This window comes from Thermobia domestica, chromosome 4 (genome assembly GCF_964235325.1).
Source record: "Thermobia domestica chromosome 4, izTheDome1.hap1.1, whole genome shotgun sequence".
NCBI classification, from domain to species: domain Eukaryota; kingdom Metazoa; phylum Arthropoda; class Insecta; order Zygentoma; family Lepismatidae; genus Thermobia; species Thermobia domestica.
Window position 1 is genome coordinate 222430570 of NC_137457.1, and position 12133 is coordinate 222442702.

Below are 12133 nucleotides of genomic sequence, written 5' to 3' on the forward strand. Positions count from 1 at the left end.
GCACGACGTTAGCCCATGTCGCCCGTCGGGGGACTGCATAAATACACATCTTACAAATGTACATCTGCTTTATCCCAAAGGAGGGGCAGTACATGGAAGGACAATCTTAAGATGAATCTCACAGGAACAGGAATAAAAGTAGAACATGAATTCAGTTGGCTAAGGTTAGAAGTCAGTGGAGAACTTTTGTGAACGAAAGTTGAACCTCCGGATTTCATAGGCCATAGAGTTAGTTTTAATGTTACTGAAATTACTTATTGTGTCAGGTAGCTAATTTAAGGATAGAGTGTTAGTGTTACTGAAATTGCTTGTCATTATGTCAGTTAGTTGATTTGACGATAGAATGTTACTGAGAATACTCCCCAGCATGTCAAGTAGTTGGTTTAACGATGGTTACTTAAATTACTTCTCATTGTGTCAGTTAGTTAATATAACAACTACCATTTTAACATTTTACTCCAAAACCAATGGATTCAATAGGCACCAGGGTTACGTTAAAATTTTCAGACCTTTTGTGTAAATCTTTAAAAGCATAACACACATCCATTGTGACACAAAACTATTATGTTGAATTGGCGCCGCCATTTTTGACTGTGTTGATATAATTTCTAAAATTATTTTTAAAATGCTTATTTGAACAACATTGTGAACAACATAACAAAATGCTTATTAGAATTCACAAGAGAATGACAGAGCCGATTATATCCAGCTTGTTCTTGTATTCATGGTCCCAGATTTTGTTAATCATAGAGCACAAAATAGCATGTTAGCAAAGTAATTGGATGTTTACCACTATAAGTCAATTAGAGAGTTCATGAGTAATTAAAATAGGAGTCATCTGACTATTAGTGCTGAACTTCAAACATTTACATTTTGTTCTTTTATCGTAAGAATTTTATTAGGATACTTTTCTATTTGTTTGTTAGTGTCAAATCTTGCAACTAAAATTTCACAAACCTTTGTACTAACTAGAGCTCTTAAACCTTATATAAATAAGTAAACAATGTAATATTTTCTTATAATTTTCTCATTACCTTATGGTTTTACCGTAAAATTAATTAAGTTATTACTAATGTTCATATTTGGATTGTCTGTATACGAGACAACGTCAATTAATTAAGCATTACATCAACACATTGCAGGGTGGTTCACTGGTAGTACGACACCTTCATGTGAGCCCTTTAATTGAAAAGTTAGGAATTATAAGCCTTCCACAAGTAGGCCTATGCTTAGCAAACGTCCGTGCGCACGATGATTGGATAAATGGAAATAAGTTATGCTTTTTGCAAAATGTCTTAATTAATGAGTGGCGCACCCAAAGGAGGGGAGTCCAACGGGCCCGGATATCCCAAAAACTTCCTAATCCAACATACATTTGTACACTTTTTGAATAAAACTATACCTGTTTAGCAAGGAAATGATTGACATAACATGGAAATTGGATCTTACACTTTATGCATATTCTTCTCTTACAAAAGATTTAGTTCTATCACTTTTTTCTGAAAATATAAGTGGAAGTATTTTACAATTACTAATCGTCTTTTCAGGTGGAATATGCTGTAATATCCGTAGACTTAGTGGCTTGTAGTATTGGACCCCACCCCTAACAAAAATTTCTGGATGCGCACCTGTAGGGGAGTGAGTGATATTCTTTTACAAACTGTTATAGGTCTTGTAAAATATACTTAGAAAATAAAACATCTAAACGCGCCCACTGAAATCATGTAGTAGTTTGAAGTTAGAGAAGTTAATAGCAAAGCATTGTCAGAACATTGAATAAAGAATGAAAAGTAAACGATAGCCGTAGAAAAAACAAGGGAAAAAGAAAGAAAAAAAGAAACTTGAAATAACAGTAACTTTATGAAAAAGATACATTTAATGACTGGGACTAACATAAAGAGCAAGTTAATATTTTATCTAACCTTAGAAATAGCGCTCATTGCTTTTAGTTCTATTCCTGCATTTTACACACGAAGAGAATATTGTTTCACCTTTCTAGTACATTGTACAACTGTATTTTCTAAGGTTATTGTTATTATTGGAACAGTCTAAGCAGTATGATATTTTACTCCTTTACTGCGCCAATAAATGTAACTCTTATGCCATTTCTTGAAAACATCTTGAGAACAATAGAATCAGTGGTATTAAACTTGTTGCTTGAGTCCGTCACACATTATAGGCTTAAGTTTAAAGCACAATGGAATTCACATTTTCTATTACTCACTCATATTACAATTCATTTCTGAAGCTCGCAAGTGACACTCAGAGATTGTTATTCACTTTCAGTGTTTGTATTTGGACTCAAAGCACGTGGAACTACTGAGAAACCCCACGTTTTCATCGATCGCTCTTTTCAAGAATAAAGTACTGTCCAACCATTTTAAGCAGAAAGACTTTGTAATGCCGTTTGTCGTACCGGACTACACAGTGTGGTAACTTATGTAAAGATGTTATTATACAAACCTTTCTGAAACTGGTGTGCTGTCGTATGCATTTTTCAAATAGACGTCTAGTGATGTTATGTTGGATCCAGTTTCTTTGCAGTATAACAACACACAATACAGTTGTTAGGTTATATAGTTTTCACAATTTGGTTCAGTTAATCCAGCTATGACCTCGGTTCTACAATGGAACACATTGAACGTTTCCTAGCATGAACTGAGCTGAATCTTGGCCCTGCGCAGCGGAGTCGCCACCCAAACAGAAATAAATCAGAAGATCAGGATCTCGACGACATGTGAAGCAACAAACTGGGAACTTATCCGAAACGCAAATAATATGGAAACAGAATATAGATTTGTTATATACAACTAAATTTGCAATATTTCCATCAACTGAATATCATCACCATTCTGAATTCAACATCATTTTAATACATACAGCATAGAATATTACAACCACAGGTAAGTATTTTTATTACATTGAATCTTTTGATAATAGATTTCTAGTAGTATATATGTTTCTTTGTTTAGCGTTATTACGTTAAGTTATTAGGTTAACTCCTTAGTTGAATATTTAGGTTACGTTTCGTATAAAATATTTGGATATAGTATAGGTAAGACCGTCTGAGTTCCAGAAGAAGCTGGACGCTCATACTTTTAGGGATTATTTATTGAGTATCTACGAACTTAGAAAGGGGGTAACAAACCCACTTTCATTTACTTATCCACTGATACGAAAATAAAAAAGAACGAACCTATTTGCCCTTGTACTTTATATGCTATAGCGCATTACATTATATGGCACAAGGATTTTGGTCTGCATCATGATATAAATTTTAAAATATTTAACATTTTTCGAATCGAAATCAACAAAATTTATTCTAGAAAGTAAAAATAGAATGTTAAGCACATATAATGAAGACAACGCAGTGATTTAATTTGGTAACGTATAAATATATAATATGAAGTATCCTCGCGCACGGAAGACAGGGGGTTCTCATGTATACTATTACCAAATATTTTATATGTAGATGTTTCTGTATATATATATTCAACGTTCTCTTTCCTCTTTTCAGTTTCAGCGCAAGTACATTTACGTCGCTCGTTCAGGAAATATTATAACAGCGGGGTAAGTATTTATTTTTTCAACTTTTCTACTCAATAACTAATATATATATTTACATAATATTTTTTATATTTCATTCATATCTTTTTTCTCATATCATGTATAATTAACTCCTCTTTTATTTACTTTTTCCTTCTTACTATATTAATGTATAATATATTCTTTATTTATTCTTGCAGATACATTGAATCTCCACTACAAACACTGATGTCTGTTTCCATACCACGACAAGCGCAAAGCCGCTCTTCGATTATTTCCATAGAATCATTCATTTTGTATTTAAAACATTAAAATAACTTGGTTTGTCAGAACTCCATATTCGAAAATGATATCTCTAATTGTGTTACGAAACCGCAATTTCAACTATCCTTCTACCATGTGATCAAGTTTTATATTATATAGTGAATTCATATTATATGTCTGAATATTCAAAACACAGGCAACGTAGTTTACTATGAAATCGGATTACTATGAAACATAAAATTTTGACTATTTTAATCATATTTTAGTCTAAATTATGTCATCCTCAAATAATGGTAGATTATAATAAGGGGAGAGAGAAGATAAATTTCTCCCGAAGAAACGTAAAACTATCTATTCATAATTATTTTCTCAACTTTAATAACATTCGGCATTTACAGTTTTTATCTATGTTATTTATTTTCGATTCGAAAATATTAATTACTTCTTCTAAGTTCATATCATACGGTGCGGATTGGAATCCTTATCACCACTTTCTATATATGTAATGCACTGTGGTGTAGATTAGAAAAAGCGGCGCATTACAACTTGTTTCTGGCAAACAAAAGTTTATATAATGCTTTGGAGTTATGTGAAGTGGATTTAGTGTCAGGTCGTCTTATTTTCTTTATCATAAAGAAACAAGTGTTGCTGGAAAGATTTCTGCAAACTAAAACAAGCAGTGGCGATTATGGTCCACCATCATAAAATTCGGAAGAACAGTTTTTTGCGTTTAAATTATCTTTGATTTTGTTTAGGTTTAGTCATTTATTTTCACCAATTTGAAGAAGTAGTTTTGTTCAAGAAATGGAATTTTCTCGTATCCATTTTCAGCAAATACTCTTTTATTGAATTATCTAATGTAGATTAACACCAAACCAATGCTTCGAGCGACATTCTTTGGATTCCGGGAATGAAGCTCCATTGAATAAAAGTGTGTACAATTGGTTTCCCGAATCCGTCATACATTCCTTAGTTACGAATTTCATGAAGTCGTTCACCCACAGTTGTTGCTGCCAGTAATGTTGATGCTGTACGTAAAAGTATTAAGAGAAATTGCAATGTGGCTTCGTGAGATTCAATCATTTTTGTACATTGAGATGAAAAATATACATATGGTTTGGTGACCTGAAGATACGGAAACTTTCAAGCCGTTGGATGGCACACAACTTGACCAAAGCTCAAAAAACAACGCTTGTTTCAATTAGTGTAAAAAAATGCTAATACAATTCAGTCGAGGTAAATTAAATTTAGTATACTGCATCACATCAGGAGATGAAACTTAGAAATATTTGTTCAAACCCAAAACTTAACAGTAATTCACTGTTTGGCTATTTCAAAATGAGCGGTAACCAATAAAAATTTGTTCGTTCGAGAAGTGCTTCTAAACAAACGATTGCTTGTTTCTTCGGTTATACCGGATATATGGCAACAATAGCTTTAGAAGATTAAAAAAAACTGTATGTGTTGAATGGTATGGAACAATTTGTTTTCCAGAGATTGTTAATGAATTGCGTGAAACAAACTCAAATCGCAGGATCATTCGTCACCACCATAACGCCAGTTCCCATTCAGCACACCAATCTGATGACTTTCTGTCCAGGAAAAATTCCGACTCAATGGCTCATTGTTCATACTCACTGAATTAACTCTAATGTCTTCATTTTGTTCCTGCACAGGGAAAGTAAAATAAAATGGGTGGTGAACAATTTGTATCGCTTGAAGCAGTTGCTGCTCACTCTGAACAGTGGTTTCTGAAGAACTTCTTCAAACTGCCGAGAAAAATAAATGAATAGGCTCCAAAAATCAAAAAGTTAAATATGAAAAGGTATATTCTTCCGAATATTGTAATAGAGGAACCCTAATATAACGTTAGTAGCAGTTCGCAAGGACTTTTCCAGCAGCCCTATTGTTTATGATATGTGGTAGAGTCGTGCATTTCCGAACATCCCAGGAACATTTGATTATATCTCGAAAGAAATTGATGACATTCTGATTTCTACATATTTCTTGCTGATATATGGAATATATGCCTATAGTATGATGGATCTCAAACATATGCTGAAGTAAGTATATAGAAATATCGATTGACGAAAAATATCGCATTTGTACCCACCTAGGTATAATTACAATCTCAGGATGGTACAATTCCTATCACAATATTGTTAACCAATATTAATCTAAACTACTGAAATATCGTAATAAAATTGGTAAGCAAAATTTTACTGAATAGAAAAGTATGCGTGCTGTTATTCACCATTCTGTAAACTGAGAGAGCAATTAGCATTCATCGATAATACACAATATGACAATAATCATGAAAACAATTAATCACTGTAACATAATATGTATCTTCTTCCATATTGACTCAGGAATTATTACTTTTAAATAATTATTATTTTTCTGACCAGAGTATGTATTTTTATTCTTTATTAACGTTTAATTTTATACGTAACAGTTTCCATAACGTAGCGTTATGTTCTTCAGACGTTAATTGGCCATCAGGATGAAACACCTTGTCTTGCAGATTGGCAACACTGTTTGCTTCAGAAATCTGGGACCATGCAAACAAAGTTTATTACTATTAAGTGTTTTACTGCATGCCCTCGGAAGCAACATTTACTGTTTAATTAAGAGTCGACATGAGACCACTTATTTATAGGAAGAGTTTTCTCAATCTCTGTCACTTGATTGGCTACGAAAGTCTGTCACCTGCTAAAAGATGATAGTCGTGACAATACTATTATGGAGTCTGTGAATGTCAATACTTCATCCACTGGGAACAGGAGAACCTTTTCCACTAAATTAATCAATTTAGTCAACAATAATGCAGCACAAAATTTTAGTCTAGGTAAAGTAATTTTCTTGTATGCGTCTGCCTTTGACTAATTATAAGATTGCTTTCTCCATGATCAACTGAATACCCAAAAAACAAACACACCAGTGCCGCGTACACCTCTTCACTTGTGCCAAAAATCCAATAAATTATAATTTCACTGTATATGGATCAAGTAATGTTTTATTTTAATTTAGTCAATTAATAAAAACTAAAAACAAAATTATTTCCATATTAATCTTACGTTTTGTGGTAGTTCATCATCCCAATCTTGCTTTAATATCCATAATTCATGCAGAAGTATTTTAACCCTTACAGTAATTGGAGACATCCATTTCAGAGAATCGTGCATCCGATCGAATTAGTATATGTATCAAGGTATCATAAATGATGATTACTTAAGCTTTATTACCGAGTACTGTTTCGTTATTGAAGTTGTACGTGAAATAATGAAACACCAGTGACGATGTCAAGTTTAATTTCTTGAGAGACGAGAAGCGTAGGGGGAGAGAATATTTTGAGCATCAGCTAGTTTTTTGTATAAGGTAGTTTTATATTACTTGGTCCACACTACAACATGTCCAGGAGACTAGTGTTGTCACTGGGTTAGTCCCCTTATCCCCCTTTGACGTAGTCACTTCGAAAGACAGAATCAGTTCCTTTTATGAAGATCAGTAGTGTTGCTAAGGATTTTAAGAATGATCAGTGAGGAGTCAAATCAGTGAGGGAGGGCATTCATGTTTAACACATATAGATAAATAAGTGGAAAACAACTTGACGCACTAACACACACACACACACCGAGAGAGAGAGAGAGAGAGAGAGAGAGAGAGAGAGAGTCACAATATACGTAGTTTTGTAAGTAGCATTGCATTCCAGACTCATTACAGTAAATGATTATTTTCTAATGTGGAACTCAAAGATTGGTAATTTACAGATTACGAGTTCTTATTCATCACAAATAGTTTTGAATGTTTGATAACACAAAGTATTTATTGACCTGTATTGTACTTTTCAAAAATTTAATTAGTAGCAGCCTGACCACTACTAGAAGGAGAACTGACCTTTTCAGGCTCCTGTAAAGCTCCGACATTGATGAAGATTTACAAGACGTTTATTCAATACATCAAAGCACTTCAAGATGTTTTCCTCGTAAATTCTTCACAATAGACAATGGTGGTTAATGGGACAATGGTGATGCTGTTATCAATTCTAAAACGAGACAAATGTTGCTGGTTTCATATTATATGAGTAATCTAGTATTCGATGTGCAGTACTTCTAGAGTATATTCGTCCTACAGCACACGGAATCGAAGGTATTCTACTTATGATCGACTGACTACAGATAGCGAAGATGATAAGAAGCAGTATATTGGACTCGTTCAACCAAACGCAAACGGTTTTTAAAAGTTATTTTCTCTTCTTGCAATTCATTTTATTACGTTATTTACCTTTGTCTACGCAGTTTGAGTGAAACGAAGTCAAATCAGTGAAGACACTAGGAAAGTGCACAAGACAAGAGTCGAGATAGTCTTACCTCGAAAATATGTTCACAAAAGTAACATTTCGTCTCTAAAAATGTATATGTTTCTATTGAAAAACCTCTGTCATGTTTCGGATCCGGTCACAAAAATGGTCTCTCTCCTCTTCTCATGAGCAACCCTACAACACATGGATCACAGTTTTAGTCTGAATCACTTGGATCTCTCTTCTCAAATCCAGTGTGTGACCCAGTGACCCAGACAAATCCGTAAGTATCCGTAATCATATAATCTCAAGAGTACAAGAGTATTTCATAAAAGTTTCGAGCTGATACTTAAATTGCGTGTCATTGGTAATAAACGGATGGTATACAAGGTGACCCATTTTAATCTTTCCACGGAAATATCTCGAAAACGGTTGAACATAAATGAATCAAACAAAAACTCAAATAGGAAATACCATCGAGCAAATCGAATGAGGATGTCGCTGTGCCCCACAGGGCCGCCCTTCATTGGAACCCAGGGCCCAAATTTAAAATTTTAAATGGAAGCATGGGGCGACTGATACCTCGTTTGATAGATCTTTAAACACTAAAATGCGTTGTGGCAAAAGAGTTTTCATATCGACCACCGTATTCAAAATAGCCACAAAGATATGTTGCTTGTATCAGACAAAACGTCCAGTACCACTAATATGAAAACAGTTGAACATAAATGAACCGAACAAAAACAAATAGAAAATGACATGGTGCACAGCAACCGTTTTCATATTAGTGATACTGGACGTTTCGTCTGATACAAGCAACATATCTTCGCTGCTATTTTGAATACGGTGGCCGATATGAAAAATCTTTTGCCACAAAGCTTTTTAGATTTTAAAGATCTATCAAACGAGGTATCAGTCGCCCCATGTTTCCATTTAAAATTTTACAGTTGGGCCTGGGTCCCAATGAAGAGCGGCCCTGTGGGACACAGTGACATCCCCATTCGATTTGCTTGATGGTATTTCCTATTTGAGGTTTTGTTTGGTTCATTTATGCTCAACCGTTTTTGAGATATTTCCGTGGAAAAATTAAAATGGACCACCCTGTATATTGTCTCTCGCGAAGAAAGAGAGTAGAAATCATGGCTGCTACAATTACACCATTCTCGAGATTTTGTTGTCTCTGAGCCTTTGCTGATCACCGATTGTATCTGCATCACATCTGGTCACAGATTTAAGAAGAACTTGTAGTCTAATATTTTTTTGTTATAACTTCTTACCGATAAGAATTATAACATTGGTGTCATTAACATATAAAGATCTTCCAAACGAGAGATGTTTTTCTTGTGGCTGCAAGATATTTGCTGACACACTGCCAGAAGAATGAGTTTGTATGATATATAGGGCAAACGCCAAAAATATTCTAGCTCGTAAAAGCATTACGCAAGAGTAGTTTATGCCACTACGCCAGAAACTACGAAGAAAAAAAGAAAAACTTTAAGTACTCCATAATTTGATAAAACTGTTCTTCTGTTTTAACCCATACCAACTTGTCATCGACGCTTGCTACAACCTTGACTTCATTGATACTATTGTTCTCGCAAAGACACCTTACAAATAATTTCATTGATTACTTCAGTGTTCAAGGAGCAATTACAAAGATGTCTTGGTCCTTTCTTATAAGTAACTCTGATGTCTTACATGCGTAATGTATATCAAAGCGTTAAACGGGTTGTATCGCGCTTTTCTGAAGCAAACAGCTGAAGGTGACAAAGAATAGTATCAAGAACCTTACCATATGCTTATTCAAGGTTTCTAATACGAATTACAATTATATTAATTCCATAGACTTACTTGCATTAGACATTAGATTCTCTTACACAATATACAGTTGTAGAGCTCTTATTGTATAATAAAGCAACGATTTTTTAAAAATTATGCTATTTACGATTTCATGGGACTATATATGTCATTGATAGCAGTACTTGTATCAATGTTAGTAGAAGATAAATAACAATAGATACGATCTGCTACTATTTTTCCATGTATTTTTCGTATAAAGAACACATAAATAGAAAATTTGTTAATGCAGAGTAAAACTTATCAATTATTATTGGTAAGTAAAGATGCACAGCTGGATGAAATCCTAAAAAGCTGATCAAAAGTAAAAAAAAAAAAAAATCGATTTGAGAATTTTTATGTCTTCGATCATGTAGTAAACTGTTTGAAATATCAAATTTTGTTAGAAACACGTCCTTCTCTTTGTTATACCCAGGGTTGCCAATCGCCCCGATACTGTCGGAACTGTACCGATTTCTGACTTATTTGTCCAGCATCCCGACTGCACACACGTCGGGACGCATATTGTTCCAATTTATCGATTTCCAAAGTTATTTAATATTCTAGGAGGCCATTTTTACAAAAGAATAACATTCTTTTACACGCACAGATTTACATATAAAATCAATTTAACAAATTTGTGTTTTAATTTCACTCATGAAAAAAATAGCAGCTCGTCTTTAATTTATAGTTATTCTCTAATAGTTTTGAGTTGATAATACAACCGATTATGATAATAGTATATTCCATTTGTTTGTGATAAAAATCAAACGTTCTATATAGTTTTTTAAAACATTATTTTAAATAAATTACAATTGTTTTGGTTTGAATTTGTTGTATGATAGCCAAAGAATAAGACTTGATTTTAGTAATACTTTTTGTCAGTAATTCTTTAAAAGTGTTACGTACTCATTTGTGATAAAAAAAAATCTATATAATTTTCTGTCTAAACTTCGTTTATGTTAAAGGAATTGCAGTTGTTTTTTGTTTGAATTTGTTGTATATATTGTTTACACGTAGTGATGGGCAGTGGGCGGGCAAATAAAAAAATAAAGTGCCGCATTCATTCAGGTTCGTGTTATTCAGTTGAATATTTACATTGTTTCAACGACTTGCCGTAGTTGTCTCCAGGGAGGGGGGGGGGGCTCCAACACCAATTGTCCCGTCCCGATTGTTTCTTAAGAAAGGTTGGCAACGACTGTTTCTTAAGAAAAGTTGCGGAGCAGGCAGTCAATTGAAAAGTGCCGTTTCAGCGGTTCGAATGTAATGAACGTGAACGTGAAAAAAAATGATTTAAAGTATCATAACTTCGTTAATTTTCAATATTTATTGGAGTTTCAAAGTAGATAAAATAGATGAGGTACACAAATGTAAAATTGCCATTTAAATAATTTAAGCTGAGAAACAAATTGACGTTATCACAAATTATCATTAAAATTAATGAAAAATATAGAAAAACTAGATAAATTCAAAAAACGGTTGTAATTTCCTATATAATTCTATCGACATATTGATTTTACGACATACGCAATACTAACGCTAATGGAATTCACAAAGAAAAAAAACAGCTGCCCATAGGATTGCAGTTTACTTCATAGCCATTTTGAATGCTGAAATTCTGGAGTTTTAATACCTATCAGCGACGTCAAGAGTATGTTAAAGAAAGTTTTCTGTCTATTTAGAGAAGTGTTAAATATTTTGCCCGCCCTATTGGATCCACCATTTTGAATTTTTCATTTTCGACCTTATAATCGTTATCAGCGACCTCCATTACCTATGTATTCATAATATAATACAGATTGAACAACGTTTTCATATTATGACAAAGTTTTTGAGATTTCAGCCCAACTGTGGGACGTAATTTTTTATCCCCTTAAAATTCGCCTCTATAGATTTTGTCGAAAATTATTCATGAGAATGTACTTTTAAGAATGTGATTTGGTACTGTTCGACAAGATCGATCGTTTGACGTGTTTAATCCTCGGATAATATTATACTTAAATATAATATACAATTTAGCAGTTAATAATAATTTTTGGCAATATATAGGCTAATTAATCACATTGTGCACTGTCGACTTGCTATTGCAGTAAACTTGAGTATCAGTTTCGTTTTAGTAGATGGCGTGATAATTATACAGCATCAATTGTTAAGTTTACAAAAAAAAGTTTTTTTTCATTTTTTCGG